This window comes from Microcaecilia unicolor, chromosome 2 (assembly GCF_901765095.1).
Source record: "Microcaecilia unicolor chromosome 2, aMicUni1.1, whole genome shotgun sequence".
In the NCBI taxonomy this organism is placed as follows: Eukaryota; Metazoa; Chordata; class Amphibia; order Gymnophiona; family Siphonopidae; genus Microcaecilia; species Microcaecilia unicolor.
Window position 1 is genome coordinate 30,371,929 of NC_044032.1, and position 19,720 is coordinate 30,391,648.

Consider the following 19,720-nt stretch of genomic DNA (forward strand, 5'->3'; position numbering starts at 1 on the left):
TCTGAGGGAGATTCCTCTCCTTTGTTCTGCATAAGCCTCCCCAGAAGCCATAGGGTTGCCCAAAGTGGTGATTCATCTGCTCCAAGTCCATGTTGTTATCTGCCACACCCCTCTGTTATGGCAGCTCCTCCCAGCAACACCTGTTCCTTCTTGCCTCTGGTTCAGAGCTTTCACTCCTAACTCACTGAACCCCCGAGCATGCTCAGATCGGCTCTGGACTGGAAGGGTCTCTTAAGCTATAATACAGGGGCCTCTACAGGGGGGGGGGGGGTCTATATTTTACTCATGTGCAGGAGCTAAGCATACTGTAAAATATTACCAGGTCCTTTACCTTATTAAATTTAGCAATAATGTAGTCAAGACTACTTCCAGGATAGACCTTCTAAGGATGGTTTTGTTTGATTGTAAAGATGCTTCTATGTCATCTACTATAATAAAACTCACCCTCAACGTTCTGAAGACAACGTTCTGAAGTCACTCAGTCACTCCCTGAAGGGTTCATGGATTCATGGTGGTGAAGCCACAACACTGACCATGTCTCTCTGCCCCGCCCTCGCATGACGGACCAATCAGAAAAAACACCCTCATCATTCTGAAACACAAAGGACCATCACAACACCGTTCCCAGGCAACACTAGGCAACGTAAGACGGACCAATCAGAGGAAACTATGTGACAATAAGGGAGGAGCATTCCCCAGCAGAATGGCTCATTATCTGTGCAGCACGGAGAGCACAGAACCACCGCTGGAACGAGTGAAGAATATTCCTGCTGTGGGTATGTGCAAAAATAGACCGGGGGGGGGGGGGGGAATTTTTAAATGCCTAATGCCAGTACTGAAGAGTGCCAGAGGGCCTATAGCACATACTATATTTGGGATCGCTTGACATGGAATCAGAGGAGCCGGAAAACAACGTGCCCGTTACCATCTGGGACGTGGGTGAACAGGACAAGCTGCGGCCCAGCTGGAAGAATTACCCGCGACCCAGCCAGCAGCAAACAGCGACCAAGGACAGCACAGCACATCCCCCAACCCCCAAGCAAAAAACAAAACAAAACAAAAAAAGCCACACATCAACAACCTGCACACACACCACACCCTCACACACACACAAAATAACTCTGTGACACATACACACACACACAAAAAAAGCCACATGCTAGCGCCCGTTTCATTGGTTTCGGAAACGGGCCTTTTTTACTAGTAGTATATAAACATCGAAACATGAGGCCCATCCAGTCTGCGTTTCCTCGGTAACCACTAACTCCTCCTTTTCCTAAGAGATCCCACGTGCCTGTCCCACGCCTTCTTAAACTCTGACACAGTCTTCGTCTCCACAGCCTGCACTAGGAGGCCATTCCATGCATCCACCACCCTTTCCGTGAAAGAGTATTTCCTCAAATTCGTCCTAAGTCTATTTCCTCTTAACTTTATCTTATGTCCTCTCATTCCAGAGGTTTCCTTCATTTGAAAAAGGCTCACCTCCTGTATATTAACGCCACGGAGGTGTTTAAAGGTCTTTATCATATCCCGCCCTCATTTCCTGTTTCCGCAAGGGCGGGACCAGAGCTGAGACAGAAAGGAAGGCTGAAGCGCCGAACCTGCTTGCCTTTCACTGCTGCTGCCGCTGGGACACCGAGGTAAGATGACTTTTAAAATTCTGGATGGCACGTAGGAAGGTGAGGGCAGACAGGCGGAGGACTGTTTTGGGAGAAGAGGTAGGGCTGGGTGGGTTGGGACTGGCACTCGGAGGGAGGGGGCCTGGAACTCGGAGGGAGGGAGGGCCTGGAACTCAGAGGCAGGGAGAGCCTGGAACTCGGAGAGAGGGAGGGCCTGGAACTCGGAGGAGAGGGAGGGAGGGGGGCCTGGAACTTGGAGGAGAGGGAGGGGGAGGGAGGGGGAGCAGGGGAGGGAGGGGGAGGGGGGAATGCACCATCTGTAAAAAAAAAAAAAATTCAGCACCCCCAATTATTTTGAAAAGTTGGCTCCTATGCCTCCCACGTCCAACTGTTTGGTCACTCAGTCAAAGAAGTCAATCAGATTTGTCTGACAAGATCTGCCTCTAGTGAAACCATGTTGTCTTGGTTCCTGCAGTCCATTCGATTCGAGAAACCTCACAATCCTCCGCTTTAGAAGCATTTCCAACAAAAATGAAAACATCAATGTTCTCTAAAGTGTTTCTCTAGTGTTTTGGGTGGAATGTTGATAATAAGGGTTTGGGATGGATGACATCATGAATTTTTGTGGCATGCTGTCTCCCAAAATGATTGGGTTGATATGGGTGATGGTGTATGTACTATGTGTAAGGGGTCCTCAACAGTCCCTGGTCCCAGACTAGTGTAATGTGTGTGTCTGTGTTTTCATAGACACGTATGAGTGGTATGTAATGATTTTCAGACACTCTCCTTTAGGGCTGGCTAATTTTCTGTCTTTTAGTAGTCTTTTCTGTCCCCCCCCCCCCCCCCCCCCATGTTATTTTTTATCTTTTTGATTTGTTAACCGCTGTGGTAAGTGCATTGAAAGGGGAGGGGTGCATATAAAGAATTGTAATAAACAATAAGGGTTCATGGACTGAATGCAGTGCTTGTTCTCTAGTTGGGGACTGGGACTTGGGATCAGAGTGCCTGAGACTCAACAGGAGAGAGAGAGATGGGAATGCTTGGAGCAGCACTAAGGGGCTGTAAGCAGAACCCTGCACATCTGTTAGAAAAGAGCAGTGAATGAACATGTCAGACTGTGTGTCCTGCAATAAGAAGAGGTTTTGCATAAAAAAAGCAGAAGCCAAAATTTATTCTAAAGTGAATTTATAGAACATCTTAGAGGAGAAATCACTGAGGGGAGATATGATGGAGGTCTATAAAATAATGAGTGGAGTGGAAAGGGTAGACGGGAAGCATCTGTGTACTCTTTCCAAAAATACTAGGACTAGGGGGCATGCGATGAAGCTACAAAGTAGTAAATTTAAAACGAATCAGAGAAAATGTTTCTTCACTCAACGTGTAATTAAACTCTGGAAGTCGTTGCCAGAGAATGTGGTAAAGGCGGTTAGCTTAGCGGAGTTTAAAAAAGGTTTGGACAGCTTCCTAAAGGGAAAATCCATAGACCATTATTAAAATGGATGGGGAAAATCCACTGCTTATTTCTGGGATAAGCAGCATAAAATGTTTTGTACTTTTTTGGGGTCTTGCCATGGTATTTGTGAGCTGGATTGGCCACTGTTGGAAACAGAATGCTGGGCTTGATGGACCTTTGGTCTGTCCCAGTATGGCAATACTTATGTACTTATAAAGGGATTTCATTCTGGTGCATGGAACCTGCCCTTTATACATCATTGTAGTTTGCCTGCTTATTTTACAGGTGGGAGGGGAGCAAAGAGTAAGGAAATCATATTCGCGGCGCGCGTTGTCCTCGGAGCAGCCAGCAAAATGATGGTGAGTGAGGGGCACGGGAGTAGATCTGTTTCCATCCGCTCTCATTCTGCCGTATCAACCCCAGGATTTTTCTTCATTAGTGTTCGCTTACTTTTGCTGTTATTGTTCTGTATCTTCTCTCGGCATTTTGCGCGAAGAGTCTCGTTCCCGTATTTGTTGTGTCCGGGCCTGTTTCCGGTGAGGCTGCAGGATGGTCCCCGTGGGCTCCTAGTGGTGGGATGTTGAGTTTTCTCTCCTGGTAGAGGAGGGTAGGTGGGCTCTGACTCTCAGCTAGCTTCACCCGGAGCCGCTGATAGGAAGGAATCCCCAGAAGCTTAGCCGGCGGTGGGAGGCAGGGCTGGTGGTTGGGAGGCGGGGATAGTGCTGGGCAGACTTATACGGTCTGTGTCCTGAAAAAGACAGGTACAAATGAAGGTAAGGTATACACAAAAAATGACAAATGTGAGTTTATCTTGTTGGGCAGACTGGGTGGACCGTGCAGGTCTTTTTCTGCCGTCATCTACTATGTTACTATGCTATATTAGCAGTGGGGGCAGGGGGATCAATTCAACTTTAGCATCTGCAGCGTTTGAAGGGGGGCACCATCTCCCACGCTCACCCCAAAGTATGCCTATGCCAATATAATCAAAGGAGAAGGAGGACCCATCAGTTTGATGTTGGTGCCTGCAGAGGGAGTCCCACAGCTGAGGAGCCTGGGAGTCCCTGGAACACCCTCCTAACTAATGAACTATATTTATATAACTGTTTGGATTATGTTCTGAATGTAGCACACAGGAACTTTATTTTTGTCATTTGATCACCACTCAACAAATGGTTCAGTAAAACTGTAATTTTGGAATCACCTCTGTTGATGTGATTGTTTCCCCCTCCCCCCCCCCCCCCCCCCCCCCAATCCCATGGGCCCTGGAGCTATTATTGCTCCATACTGAAGAAGCCCAGACTAAGGGACACTCAATGAAGTTACACAGAAATACTTTTAAAACAAATAGGAGGAAATATTTTTTTTCACACAACCAAGAGTTAAGCTGTGGAACTCATTGCCAGAGGATGTGGTAAAAGTAGTTAGTATATCTGGGTATAAAAAAAAGGTTTGGACAAGTTCCTGGAGGAAAAGTCCATAGTCTGCTATTGAGACAAACATAGGGAAACCACTGCTTGCCTTGGGATTGGTAGCATGGAATGTTGCTACCATTTGAGGTTCTGCCAGATACTTGCGACCTGGATTGGCCACTGTTGGAAACAGGATACTGGGCTGGATGGACCATTGGTCTGACCCAGTATGGCTATTCTTAGGTGCCACAGCAAGCTAGCTGACACCCTGCAGCAGGATCATACTGAGCTACAGTTGCATCGTGTGTGACTTGCTCACTGGTTCCATTCCCTCCCTATCTGTTTTCTCACCCCCCCAATGAGAGAAGATGGGGGGCTGGGAGCAATTTTGTGCTCTTCCATATTTGCACCGAGTGTGGTGACATCAGTCACACCATCTTTGGTATGATGATGCCCTCCAGCATCCAGATGTGCCCCTACATTGTATAAAGTGAATATAAAGGGTTACATTTACTTAGGACCTCTAATTTTCAGTTATGAAGGAAAACCCCTGAAAAATAACCTCATGATGGACTGGATTTTCGTTATAACAACAACAACAAAAAATTAAATAGAGCTGCTGCACAGAGCTGCAAAGATGTCATCCAACCACAGCTCTCACGCAAGTCAAGAAGGAGGTATTAAGTGCTTCCCTGTTAACTGCAATCTCATTAATATGAGCTAATGCAAATGTTAACCCGTGGCCTGCAATGGAAAATGCTGAGCACGAGCATTACATTTGAAGCTACCATGTGTTCATTTTCTGTGTTAAGCTGCAGAAACTGTAAAATCTAACACATTTTACGGGATCCCATAGCCTGGCATAGAAATTTCTTGATTACTTAGATGGCTTCATTAGGCTTTTACCCCATGCCCATGTCCAACAATCAATTTATACATATAGTAATAGTAACATAGTAGATGACGGCAGAAAAAGACCTGCACGGTCCATCCAGTCTGCCCAAGAAGATAAATTCATATGTGCTACTTTTTTTATTTGTACTGTCCTCTTCAGTGCACAGACCGTATAAGTCTGGCCAGCCCTATCCCCGCCTCCCAAACACCAACCCCGCCTCCCAACCACCAGCTCTGGCACAGACCCTATAAGTCTGCCCAGCACTATCCCTGCCACCCACCACCGGCTCTGGCACAGACCGTATAAGTCTGCCCAGCACTATCCCCGCCTCCCAACCACCAACCCCGCCTCCCAACCACCAGCTCTAGCACAGACCGTATAAGTCTGCCCAGCACTTTCCCTGCCACCCACCACCGGCTCTGGCACAGACCGTATAAGTCTGCCCAGCACTAGTCCCGCCTCCCAACCATCAGCCCCAGCACATTAAATTTGCTGATGACACAGTTATTCAAAGTTGTTAAAAATTGTGAAAAATTGCAAGAGGACCTTACGAGACTGGGCATCCAAATGGTAAGTGATGTTTCATGTGAGCAAGTGCAAAGTGATGCATATAAGGAAGAGAAACCCAAACTCTAGCTATGTGATGCAAGGTTCCACACTAGGAATTGATGCCCAGGCAAAAGGTGTCATCATGGATGATACGGTGAAACCCTCTGCTCAGTGTTCAGTGGCGGCTAAGAAAGCAAATAGAATGTTAGGAATTAGTAGGAAAGGAATGGAAAGCAAAACTGAGAATATTATAATGACTTTGCATCGCTCCATGGGCCAACTGTACCTCGAATACTGTGTGCAATTCTGGTCACCACATCTCAAGAAAGATAAAGCGGAATTAGAAAAGGTACAGAGAAGGGCGACAAAAATGATAAAGGGGATGGGATGACTTCCCTTTGAGGAAAGGCTAAAGAGGCTAGGGCTTTTCAGTTTGAAGAACAGATGGCTGAGGGGAGATATGATAGATGTCTGTAAAATACTGAATGGATTGAACAGGTAGACATGAATCGCTCGTAATGAAGGACTAAGGGGCATGCAGTGAAGCCACTAAGTACTAAATTTAAAACAAATTGGAGAAAATATTTGTCACTCAATGTATGGAATTCTTTGCCAGAGAATGTGGTAAAAGCAGTTAGCTTAGCGGGGTTTAAAAATAAGCCATTACTACGTTGGACTTTGGAAAATCCACTGCTTATTTCTAGGATAAGCAGCATAAATCTGATCTTACCAGGTACTTGTGACCTGGATTGGTGTTGGAAACAGGATACTGGGCTTGATGCTTTGGTCTGTCCCAGTATGGCAATGCTTATGTTCTTAGGCTGCATTCCCAAACAACCCAACTATTAGAAGTCTTGATTTTCATATTGGCCGTACACCACCCGAGGTAAGATCCTCAGTCTGAGGACTGGATGGTCAATATAAGGCAGCTAACACCAGAGCAATCTGCTCACGTATATTGCAGAAGATAATAATCTCAATGCAAAACCTTGATCTGGAGTGCCTCCAAAGAAGACACACAGACGCAGTAATCCAACCAGCAAAAGATCAATGACTGTAAAACAGAACTGGGGCAATTCTGTAAAAGGTGTGCCTGCATTTTTGTGAAATTTTCATTCCTAAATGCAGAAGTATGCACCCCTTATATGCACACTTCCCTAAGTGCTATACTGTAAGCTTGCATGTAAGTGGCACGGAGTGCAATTGGGAAGGATGTGTGCGCAGACCGAAGCATGGGCAGGGTATGGGCGTGTCAAGCATCAATGCATGCATCTTCTAGAAAAGACTGGTATAAGCGGGCACACATTGTTTTTGCACGCCAGTGTGGTATTTGCACTAGAATTAAGGGAAAAGGAGGAGCCAGTTTACAGAATTGTATATTTGTTTGTTTATGAGAGTTTTGATATACCGTCTTTCTATGGTACAGTCAAAGCAGTTTTCATATTATATACAGGTACATAGAGTAGGTATGTCTGATTCATCTAATCAATCACAACTTTAAAAAAAAACATTTTTGCAATAACTTCTCTACTGTCAGCTTTTTGGAGTCTGGTTTACAGCCAGATACTGAGACTCCAGTGTGACCAAAATCATCATCTCCCCAAACTTTATGTTCCAACGATTCTTGGACAATACAGAATGACCTGATCCACAACACTAAACACTTACTACTACTACTACTTAACATTTCTAGAGCGCTACTAGGGTTACGCAGCGCTGTACAAATTAACGAATAAGGACGGTCCCTGCTCAGAAGAGCTTACAATCTAAAGGCCGAAATGTCAAGTTGGGGTAGATGAGATTTCCTGAGAAGAGATGTAGTGATTAGGTGCCGAAGGCGACATTGAAGAGGTAGGCTTTGAGCAATGATTTGAAGATGGGTAGGAAGGGGGCCCGGCGTATGGGCTCAGGGAGTTTGTTCCAAGCATGGGGAGAGGCGAGGCAGAAGGGGTGAAGCCTAGAGTTGGCGGTGGTGGAGAAGGGTACTGAAAGGAGGGATTTGTCTTGAGAGCGGAGGTTACGGGTAGGGATATAAGGGGAGATGAGGGTAGAGAGGTAAGGAGGGGCTGCAGATCGAGTGCATTTGTAGGTGAGTAGGAGAAGCTTGAACTGTATTCGGTATCTGATCGGAAGCCAGTCATGTTTAAAATGAATGTAAGTTTGCTCTGTATTATACAGGTTTTAACCCATGCAAATGGAGATTCAGATAGGTCATCTATTGGTAGAACTCACTGGCATAGCTATTGGTGGGCCTGGGTGGGCACAGGCCCACCCAACCTCGACTCAGGCCCACCCAGCTGCAGCCCCACACTGCTCTCTTCCCCCCTCTGCTCTGTGGCGTCCTGGTATCTGCACTTCAGTCTCTGAACCCCCTTCCCTCCCCGGTGTTGGTACAGGCGTCCTCGGCGACTGCAGCGATTCATTCTCACTGCTTGCGCTGGCCCCGCAGGCTTCCATCTGCCGCATTCCACCAGACAGGAAACAGACAATGACATCAGTGAGGGTGGGGCATGGCAGATGGAAGCCTGCGGAGCCGGCGTAAGCAACAGGAATGAATCGCTGCAGGTGCCGAGGACGCCTGTATCGACATCGGGGAGGGACAGAGTTCAGAGACAGGCGCGCAGATGCCGGGAAGCCACAGAGGAGAGGGAGAAGATGTGGGGTAGGTGAGAAAAAAACCCCTCTTATGTACTTAAAAAAAATAGCTACGGGAAGATATTTGTGGTGTGTGGTTGGGGCTGGGTGGGGGGGGGCACGTGCGTGTGGAAAGGCCCATCCAGTTTACCTCTGGACCCTTCCAAAATACCAAGTCTGGTTACGCCTCTGGTGGAACGCCTGATGCTTAAGGAGGGAGATCTTGTGACCCCACTATGTTTACCATGGAATCTAGAGAGTTCTGGTAGAGTTCTATGCAGTGGCGTACCATGGGCGGGGCGGTGGGGGCGGTCTGCCCCAGGTGCACGCTGCTGGAGGGGTGCAGAGAGCAGCCACGCGGCTTTCGGCTCTGCTGGTTCCCTGCTCCCTCTGCCCCGGAACAGGTTACTTCCTGTTCCGGGGCAGAGGGAGCAGGGAGCCAGCAGAGCTGAGAGCCACGCGGCTGCTCCCAGCAGCCAAGAATGCACCCGGGGGGGAGGGGTTTGATGCGCCAGGGGGGGGTGTCATTGCGTCGGGGGGGGTGTCGTGCTGCACCCGGGGGGGGGGGGGGAGGGTGCACATAGGCGATGCACCCCAGGTGGCAGCTGACCTAGGATTGTCACTGGTTCTATATAATACAAATACTTTCAAAATAATAAATGCATAATGCTTGTGTGTCACTGTTGCTGGGAGATTTTCTTATTGTACAGGACACAGTAAAGCGTAGGTTAATCCTTTGCTTGCAAACAATGATGGTTAGAGCAGTAAAAACAGATTGCTGGGAACTGTGATTATGATTGTTATAAACTTTACAAAAAAAATAATTTATCCAATTTATAGAGCTGTTCAACAATGTGGAGTGGAGGAGTGGCCTAGTGGTTAGGGTGGTGGACTTTGGTCCTGAGGAACTGAGTTCGATTCCCACTTCAGGCACAGGCAGCTCCTTGTGACTCTGGGCAAGTCACTTAACCCTCCATTGCCCCATGTAAGCCGCATTGAGCCTGCCATGAGTGGGAAAGCACAGGGTACAAATGTAACAAAAATAAAATAGATACTATTGGAGATTCTACATGGAATGTTGCTATTCCACTAGCAACATTCCATGTAGAAGGCTGCGCAGGCTTCTGTTTCTGTGAGTCTGACGTCCTGACGTCAGACTCGCAGAAGAAGCCTGCGCGGCCACATTGGTGATCTGCAAGGGCCAACTTCTACATGGAATGTTGCTAGTGGAATAGCAACATTCCATGTAGAATCTCAAATAGCAGCAACAGTGGAGGAGTGGCCTAATGGGGTGGTGGACTTTGGTCCTGAGGAACTGAGTTCAATTCCCACTTCAGCTCCTTGTGACTCTGGGCAAGTCACTTAACCCTCCATTGCCCCATGTAAGCCACATTGAGTCTGCCATGAGTGGGAAAGCACAGGGTACAAAGTAACAAAAAGCACAGGGTACAAAGTAACAAAAAATCAATGCCTCTCACAGTCGGAACGTGTGGTTCACAGAACTCCTGCCCGACATAGTTCTGTGTTTCACTATTACAGCTGCATCAGGATAATTAGCTTATTACTCATAAAGGTTCGGCACTCATTCATGCAATGATTATCTTGCTCTAAGATAAGTGCATATTTTCTATAAATTGGATAAATTACTTTTTGTAAATTTTATAACAAGAAGAAAAATGAAATGAAATGGAATGAAATACTGAGTAGGGGAGTTTTTTTTCTTCACATTATACATTTTTTTTTTTAAAGGACCGGTGAGGAATATGAGTGTTGGTGTGCGAGTGTTTTCCCTCACACTTGATGGAAGTTCACCCGCTCTCTGATGGTCTACAAAAAAATTACAAATGGTTAGAGGGTACCTTGTTTGGATGTCTGACATTTTGTGAAGGGTTACCCCTGAAATATCTACAGGACCAAATGTGTGTTTATCTAACACAATACATAATATGACATTTTCATTGACAGTGTAGGGTATAATCAAAGATGGAACAAATAGATAGGTAAGAGAGTAGGAAGAGTTAGAAAGTAAGGTGACTGATTTAAAGAAAGTTGCACATGAGGTCAGAGAGATGGTTAAATATTATCCCAGCTAAGGTAGGAGTGGATAAAAATGTCCTGCTGCAGTATGTGCAGCCAGTGGCGTTCCTAGGGGGGGCTGACACCCGGGGCGGATCGCCGATGCGCCCCGCCCCCCGGGTGCAGCGCCCCCCCCGGATGCAGCGCGACCCCCTCCCCCGGCGTAAAGACACCCCCCCGCAAAGGACCCCCCCGGGTGCAGCGCCCCCCCCGGATGCAGCGCGACCCCCCTCCCCCAGCGAAAAGACACCCCCCCCGCAAAGGACCCCCCCAGGTGTACGCCGCTGGGGGGGGGTGCCGCGCGCGCCTGTCCTCCGTTCATTCCGTGCTTCTTCTCTGCCCCGGAACAGGAAGTAACCTGTTCCGGGGCAGAGAAGAAGCATGGAACAAACAGAGGACAGGTGCGCGCGGCACCCCCCCAGCGGCGTGCACCCGGGGCGGACCGCACCCCCCCCCTAGGAACGCCACTGTGTGCAGCCCGTGTCACTCCTTGTGCGTGAGTGAGGCTAACAAGTTAGTCCTTTCTTACATTAAAGGCCTGGTTGAAGAGCCAAGTTTTCAACTGCTTCCTGAAGTACAGATAGTCTTGTGTTAAGCGGAGCCTTTCAGGCAATGCATTCCAGAGTGTGGGGGCTACTCCGGAGAAGGCTCGCTTGCGGGTATCACATCCTGTAATGTCTTTTGGAGAGGGTGTGGTTAGTGATAGTCCTTGAGAGGACCTTAGTGTCCTCGGAGGTGTGTAGAGGATGGTCCTATACTTCCGGTACTTGGGGCCATTTCCTTTAAGTGCTGTGAAGATCAGACTGAGAGTTTTAAATTTAGCCCTGTATTGTACTGGTAGCCAGTGAAGCTTTTGCAAAAATGGTGTGACGTGATCATGCTGTTTGCATTTACCTTCTATTAGTCTTGCTGCAGCATTCAGGAATCCACTCACCCAAATGCTACTTTAGAGATGGCTCTTCCGAGCTAGGGTTACCGTATTTGGTCCCTCCAAAAAGTGGACACATGCCCCACCCTGGTCCGCCCCACCCCCGTCACATCACCACACCCCTTTCACATGCACACACACACACACACACACACACACACACACACACACACACACACACACACCCCATCACACCTCCCTAAGGGTGTCCTATTTTCCTCTCCCCTTACCTTCCTCTACTGCCCTGGTGGTCTAGTGACCTCTTCGGGCCATGAAAGAGCCCCCTCCCAGTGGCGTACCAAGGGGTGGGGTGGGGGCGGTCCGCCCCGGGTGCACGCCCCTGGGGGGGTGCTGCGCGCCGGTCAGCGTAGTTCGTTTCCATGCTCCCTCTGCCCCGGAACAGGAAGTAACCTGTTCCGGGGCAGAGGGAGCATGGAAATGAACGACGCTGACCGGCGCGCAGCACCCCCCCCCCCCAGCAGTGTGCACCCGGGGGGGGGGGTTTCCTTCACTGGGGTGGGGAGGGGTGTCCTTTCGCCGGGGGGGTCGCGCTGCACCGGGGGGGGGGGGCGTTGCACCCGTGGGGCAGGGCGCATTGGCGATCCGCCCCGGGTTTCAGCCCCTCTAGGAACGCCACTGCCCCCTCCTTCCTGTCCGGAGCACCTGCATATTGTTCCCCTTGCTGACGGTCCCGGCACCGATTCAAAATGGCCGCAGAGAGTTCCGCTTCAACTCTGGGCAGCCATTTTGAATCGGCACCAGGACCATCAGCAATCCAAGCAGCATTAGGGTGCCTAAACAGATGCACCCACTTATAGACCTGTCTTCCAAACGGCTACCTATGTTATTCTGTTTATTTATTTAATACATTTGTATCCCGCATTTTCCCACTAAAAGCAGGCTCAATGCGGCTTACATAGTATTAGGTTATACAGAATTTTGTTAGATAAGGTAAGAAATTAAATATAACATAGGAATAGCATGGATGGGTCGGTAGAGATAGGCGATGTGGGGGGTGATGTGGGAGATATGGTCTGGGTCAATGTCGTCGTTATTTCTTCGGTGTTCATTAGGTAGATGTTGCCGTGTTACCTCTACTCTGCATTCCCCTCCCCCATTCCACCAACATGAAAGGAAGCAGGCTTTCCTGTGCGTTGCTAGACAATATTGCACACACACACACAAAAACAGTCTTGCAGAAATCAGAGAAACCCACAGAGATGTGATTAAACCCTTTCTGGCTTCCAGCAAATGACATGGCTGCAGCAGGGCAGAGTAATTGATGTGGGAAAAAAAAAGCTTGGGCTAAACATTGCCTTTGAACAGTTTCCATTGTCCCCGAGGAAACGGTGCTTACAAAAGTAGTCTGAGGCGGACTGTGGTTCTTGCCCAACCTTTAGGTACTGAAATGAAATCAATAGGCTGGACCAGGCTCAACAGCAAGAATTTATCCTCCCTGGCAAGTGCTGGATAGTTTTAACTCACTGTGCTGCAAGTGTCAAAGCAATATGGGCTTCTGTGGTTCATGTCTGTTGCACAACTGCAGTTGCTGGCACTGGGCAGGCAAAGAATAAAAGCACGCAACCTATTTCTTAATTAACCTAATTGTTCGTTTTTCCTATTCATAGGTTAGATGCCAGCATTTAGTCTGCTTTCTTTCCAGCTGTTTGGTGTCTGAGGAGGTGGAGGGCTGCCATATTGTCTCCAAGTATGCACTCCTAGTCATCTGTTCTTACTTGACTGATTTAAAGGGTGTTCTTTTTTTTTCTATTTTTAAACACTCAAAATTGGCACTAGAAATATTTATTTGAGACAAAACCATTTCACCAAAGCCAGTGCAAGGGTAGTGGGCACTCATGGTGAATCTTCAGCCTTATGCATGTAATTAAACTCTGGAATTTGTTGCCAGAGAATGTGGTAAAAGCAGTTAGCTTAGCAGGGTTTAAAAAAAAGGTTTGGATAGTTTCCTACAAGAAAAGTCCATACGCCATTATTAGGGTGGACTTGGGAAAATCCACTGCTTATTTCTAGGATAAGCAGCGTAAAATCTGTTTTACTGTTCTGGGATCTTGCCAGGTACTTGTGACCTGGATTAGCCACTGTTGGAAACAGGATACTGGGCTTGATGGACCTTCGGTCTGTCCCAGTATAGCAACGCTTATTTTCTTATACCCACTCCCCCACCGCCACCCCATTAACTTTCTTTCTCCTAGCCTGCAATTCACCTGAAAGATTATGATAATTAAATTCAACAATCGTGATCCTCACACAAGAATCCTATAAAAGGAGAAATTAGATCTTACCTGCTAATTTGCTTTCCTTTAGTCCCTCCGGACCGGACCTGCTGGAAGGCGTACACAACCCATCAGTCCAATCCTGGTCCGGTCCGGAGGGACGCTAAGGAAATGTGGGTTAAAGTATGTGTCGATGGTTTTTGGAGTTTGTGTAGTTGTCAGGACCTTTTTTTTTTTTTTTTTTTGCTTTGACTGTGCTTGTTCTTTGCTACCCCGCTGCCAGTGAAAATCTGCTATTTAAAAGGTCTGTGGGGGAGGGAGGATGTTTGAGAGACCATATGGCATGCAGGTGATAGGGGGACAGACCAAATCGCTTGTGGGACAAGATGGTGTTCTTCTGCCCACCCATCTTGGGCCCAGGCCCACCCAAAATTGGGTGTCTGGCCACGCCTCTGCAGGAACTCCTTAGAAAGCGGAGGGAAGTATAAAACCTGGGTGTAGAGCAGTGGCATTCCTGGCCTGGATGGCACCCGGGGCGGAGCGCCGATGCGCCCCCCCCCCGGGTGCAGCGTGCCCCCCTGCTAAATGACACCTTCCTCCCCTCCAGTGAAATGACACCCCCCCAGGTGCACGCCGCTGGGGGGGGGGGGTGCCGCGGCACGCGCCTGCTCCGAGTTCGCTAAACTTCGCTTCGCTGCAGCTCCCTCTGCCCCAGAACAGGAAGTAACCTGTTCCGGGGCAGAGGGAGCTGCAGCGAACGAGCGACAAAGTTTAGCGAACTCGGAGCAGGCGCGCGCCGCCGCACCCCCCAGTGGCGTGCACCCGGGGTGGACCGCCCCCCCCTTGGTACGCCACTGGTGTAGAGCATTTAGCCAGGGTCTTCCTTCCTCCATCTCACAGTAAAGGAATGCCTAAATGTAAGACGAGGATCAGGAAATCGGGCTGCCAGAATATGCTAAAATTGAAAGGCGTTACACCAGAACAGAAAGAGAGAGAGAGAGAGAGAGATGCAGAAGAGCAGAAGTGATAGCTCTCCACAAAGTAGACAAATGAATAACAAATATCACCACTGTGAGCCCTTTTGAGTCTGTTTACCGTCATTTTACCTTGTTTTTGTGAACTATTCCCTGGATTCTGTATAGGCTGCCCAAGGTTGGGTGTGAATCCCAGATCGGCGTAAACTAATTAGCTAACTAGACGCTAAGGGTTAGATTCTATATATTGTGCCCTGATTTTTATGCAGAAGTCAAGGCTTATTCTATAAAGTACACTTTAATTGACGTGTACATTATAGATTATGCCGAGTGCCGCTCCGTGCGACTAAATTTGGTTGCGCTCAATTACACCAACTATAACATACATGCTGACTTTAGTAAAATGGGGGAATTCTTGAAGATAGAGCTGATGGGCTTGGGAGGATATACGAGAAGAGGAAAGGCAATTGTCCAGGCTGAAAGGAGCTATAAATATGGCCACTGACCTTTATGTAAGGAGAGTAATAAAAGCAAGAGAAGAAGGAAACTCATATGGTTCTTCAAGCAAGTGGCTGAGAAAATAAAGGCTACAGAGTTGGCGTTCATGAACTACAGAAAAGCTCAAGAAGAGGAACCCGGAGATGAATACGGGATGAAACTCAAAGAAGCCAAGACAGAGATACATCTGGCGAAAACGTATGCGGAAGAACAAATGGCTAGAAAGGTAAGGAGAGGCGACAACATTTTTTCAGGTATATTAGTGAAAGAAAGAAGTCTAAAAATGGAATTGTGAGACTGAAAAATGCTGTGAATTGCTATGTCAATAGAGAATCCACAAAACATGGAGAACTCAAAGAAGACCCACGGATACTTTGTAAAACAAACAAAAAAGTGGGCACAAAACCAGGAGTCCCAGAGACTGGATCACAGTAAAGCTAAAACCAAATTTTATTAATTAGTATATTTGACTCGACACAACCGTTGTGTTTCGGCCAAAGGGCCTGCATCAGGAGTCTAAATACTAAGGTAGACAGCTAATGATGATCCAGAATAAGAAATACTGGCGAATAGTGTATAAATGGTCTTAAAAAAGACCTTTGTATTGAATTCTGGAACGGATCACTTGTGTGAAGAGTTCAGCAGTAAATTTGAAGAAACAGCTGACGGCAAATGCTATGTGCTAGACAAATACTTCTGTTCTGTGTTCATGGAAGAAAAACCTGGAGGAGGACCATGATTGACTAGCAAAGGTACATATGCAGGGGCGGACTGAGGGTGGTCTGGGCTCCCGGGCACAGAGGGTGGTCTGGGCCCCCTGCCCAGCTACTGTCCAACACCCCTCTGCCGCCCCTGCTGCTGCAGCCGACACCCCCGCTGCCCCGATCCTACCTGAGGGGTCCTGGTAGTCTGGTGGCCTCTGTGGGGGGAGGGCACGTTCTTTCCTGTCCGCTGCACTGCCACTATTCCCCCACCTGCTGATGCTGCCTTGTTTTCAAAATGGCAGCCAAGACTTCCCGCAGTAGTCTCGTGGGTCTCAACAGTTTCGCGAGACTTTCGCAGGGTGTCTTGGCCGCCATTTTTAAAATACAGTGGTGTTGGGCGGGGGAATAGCAGCAGCACTGTGGGCTAGACAGGAAAGAATATGTTCCCCCCTCCCCTGTTGAGGCCACTAGATCGTCAAGTTGCAAGCTGAACCCTCTTAAACAATATATAAACATGTATCCAAATACAATGTGATAACAATCTTTCTTTCTTTTTCACTTTTTTCTTTTTGCTTTTTAATCAAAAAATGGAGAAAAAAGACCTCATTAGTCCTAGCCTGACGATATTCTTATTCAGTGCATCAATCCATTTAATCGTCTGCTTATTTAGGACTCCATTATAATCCTTGGTCTTAAAAAACTCCACTTTTTTATGATAAAAATATAATACTCAATTGTTTAAGAGGGTTCAGCTTGCAACTTGACAATATTGTTCAGATTCGCTGAAATCGTGTCCAGACTTTTCTGAGGCCACAAGATCACCAGCGGCGTGCTGGGCATCCGGGCAGAGCTTCTGGGCCCCCTAGAGCCTCTGGGCCCTCGGACACTGCCCGGTTGCCCGAATAGTCAGTCCACCCCTGTACATATGAGAATGGAGTGGATATAGCCCCGTTCACAGAAGAAAATGTTTGTGTACAACTTGAAAATTTAAAGGTGGAAAAAGCCATGGAACCGGACGGGATCCATCCCAGGATATTGAGGGAGCTCAAAGAGGTTCTGATGGGTCCTCTTAAAGATTTGTTTAATAAATCCTTGGAGACCGGGGAGGTTCCGTAAGATTGGAGAAGAGTGGATGTGGTCCATCTTCACAAAAGTAGTGACAGAGAAGAACCTGGAAACTACAGGCCGGTAAGCCTCACTTCGGTTATTGGAAAAGTAATTGAAGCGATGCTGAAGGAAAGGATAGTGAATTTCCTGGAATCCAATAGGCTACAAGATCCGAGATAACATGGTTTTACCAATGGTAAATCGTGCCAAATGAATCTGATTGAATTCTTGGACTGGGTGACCAGAGAATTGGATCGAGGGCGTGCGCTAGATGTAATCTACTTAGACTTCAGCAAAGCCTTTGACGCGATTCCTCATAGGAGGCTCTTGAATAAACCTGACAGGCTGAAGTTAGGACCCAAAGTGGTGAACTGGATTAGGAACTGGTTGACAGACAGATGCCAGAGGGTGGTGGTTAATGGAATTCACTCGGAGGAAGGAAAGGTGAGTAGTGGAGTGCCTCAAAGATCGGTGCTGGAGCAGATTTTGTTCAATATATTTGTGAGCAACATTGCCAAAGGGATAGAAGGTAAGGTCTGCCTTTTTGCAGATGATACCAAGATTTGTAACAGAGTGGCCACCCCAGAGGTAATGGAAAACATGAAAAAGGATTTGTAAAAGTTAGAATGGTCTAATGTTTGGCAATTAAAATTCAATGCAAGGAAGTGCAGAGTGATGCACTTATTTATTTATTTACGGTTCATTTCTACCCCACATTTTCCCCACAAATGCAGACACAATGTGGCTTCCATGAATTACAAAAGTTAAAAGATACAACACATGAATTTAGCAGTAGAATAAGGATAAAACGTCAACAGCAATTAGGATGGCTAAACAGCAGAATTACTAATGGAATACACTTGTTCAAAAAGGTACATTTTCAGCAGCTTCTTGAAAAGAAGGTGGTCAGCTTGCGATTTTAGGTACAGGGGAAGAGCGTTCCAAGTCTTCGGGCTGGAGTAGTGGAAAGCAGAGGCAAAAAAAAGCTTGTATTTAACACCCCTGCAAGATGGGTAATGTAGTTGTAAAAAGGTGCGGGCTGTTGTGATGGCATTTCTAGGTGGGAGATCTATTAGAGGAATCATGTATTCCGGAGCTAAGCCGTAGATTATTTTAGGTGTCAGAGTGCAGATCTTGAATGCGATTCGTTCTCTCACAGGTAGCCAGTGTAGATTGAAACGTAGGGGCTGCGCAGGAACCATACGCGATTTGCCCAAGATGAGTCTCGCAGCAGTATTCTGGGCAGTCTGGAATTTCCTCAGTAGATGCTCCTGGCAGCCTGCATAAATCCCACTGCAGTAGTCCAGGTGAGACAGAGCTAGCCAGTGAACGAGAGTGCGGAAGAGCTCTCTGGTGAGACAAAACCTAACATGCTGCAGCCTCCACATTGCATAGAACATCCGCTTGGTGACCGCTCACATTTGCGGATCCAGGTGCAGGGTGAGGGTCCAGTTCAACACCCAGAAGTCTAAGGCTCTGTGAAATAGGGAGGGTCTGGTCTTTAATGACAAGGGAGTTGGTGGAAAATCTGGCATGGACGGACGAAAGCACAAGACACTGAGTTTTGTCTTTGTTGATCTTAAACCGGAATACCTCGGCCCAACGTTCCAAGACGGAAAAACTCGCTTCGATCAAATCTGTGATTAGGGAGTAGAAATCCAAGGGAGATGTATATGTTAGGTGGTGAGAGGCTGATATGCACAGACAGAGAGAGGGACCTTGGGGTGATAGTATCTGAGGATCTGAAGGTGACAACTCAGTGTGACAAGGAGGTGGCTGTAGCCAGAAGGATGCTAGGCTGTATAGAGAGAGGGGTAACCCACAGAAGTGTTGATGACCCTGTACAAATCGTTAGTGAGGTCCCACCTGGAATATTGTGTTCAGTTTTGGAGGCCGTACCTTGCAAAGGATGTAAGAAGACTTGAAGTGGTCCAGAGGAAGGCAACAAACATGATATGGGGCTTGCCCCAAAAGACGTATGAGAAGAGACTGGAAGACTGAATATGTAAGCCCTAGAGGAGAGGAGGGACAGGGGAGATATGTTACAAATGTTTAACTACTTGAAAGGTATTAATATAGAAACAAATATTTTGCAGAGAAGGGAAAATGGTAAAATTAGAGGACATGAATTGAGGTTGTGGGGTGGTAGATTTAAGAGTAATGTCAGAAAATTCTTTTTTACCGAGAGGGTGGTTGATGCGTGGAATGCTTTCCTGAGGGAGGTGGTGGAGAAGAGAACTGTGGCAGAATTCAAGGTGGAGTGGGATAACACAGGGGATCTCTAATTAGAAAACGAATGGTATAAAACACAAAACCTAAAGGGTTGCATATGTGTTTGCATGTCAAGTGGTGCTTAGATGGCAACGCTGGCTGTATCAGCTAGGGCTGGTGCTGGGCTGGCTTGTATGGTTTGAGTCCTGCATGTAGCAATCCGGCTTAGGATGGGCTATAGAGAGTTTTGATGGAAAACTCCAGTAATTTGAAATGTGAGGCCATTGCTAGGCAGACTTTTACGGTCTGTGTCCTGCAAATGACAAGATGGATTTGGATAGGCTGGAGCGGGCTTTTTTTTTTTTTTTAAATATCTTTATTGAATCAGAGGTGTAGCACGCCAATCCGGTAGTTGGAACATAAGGACAG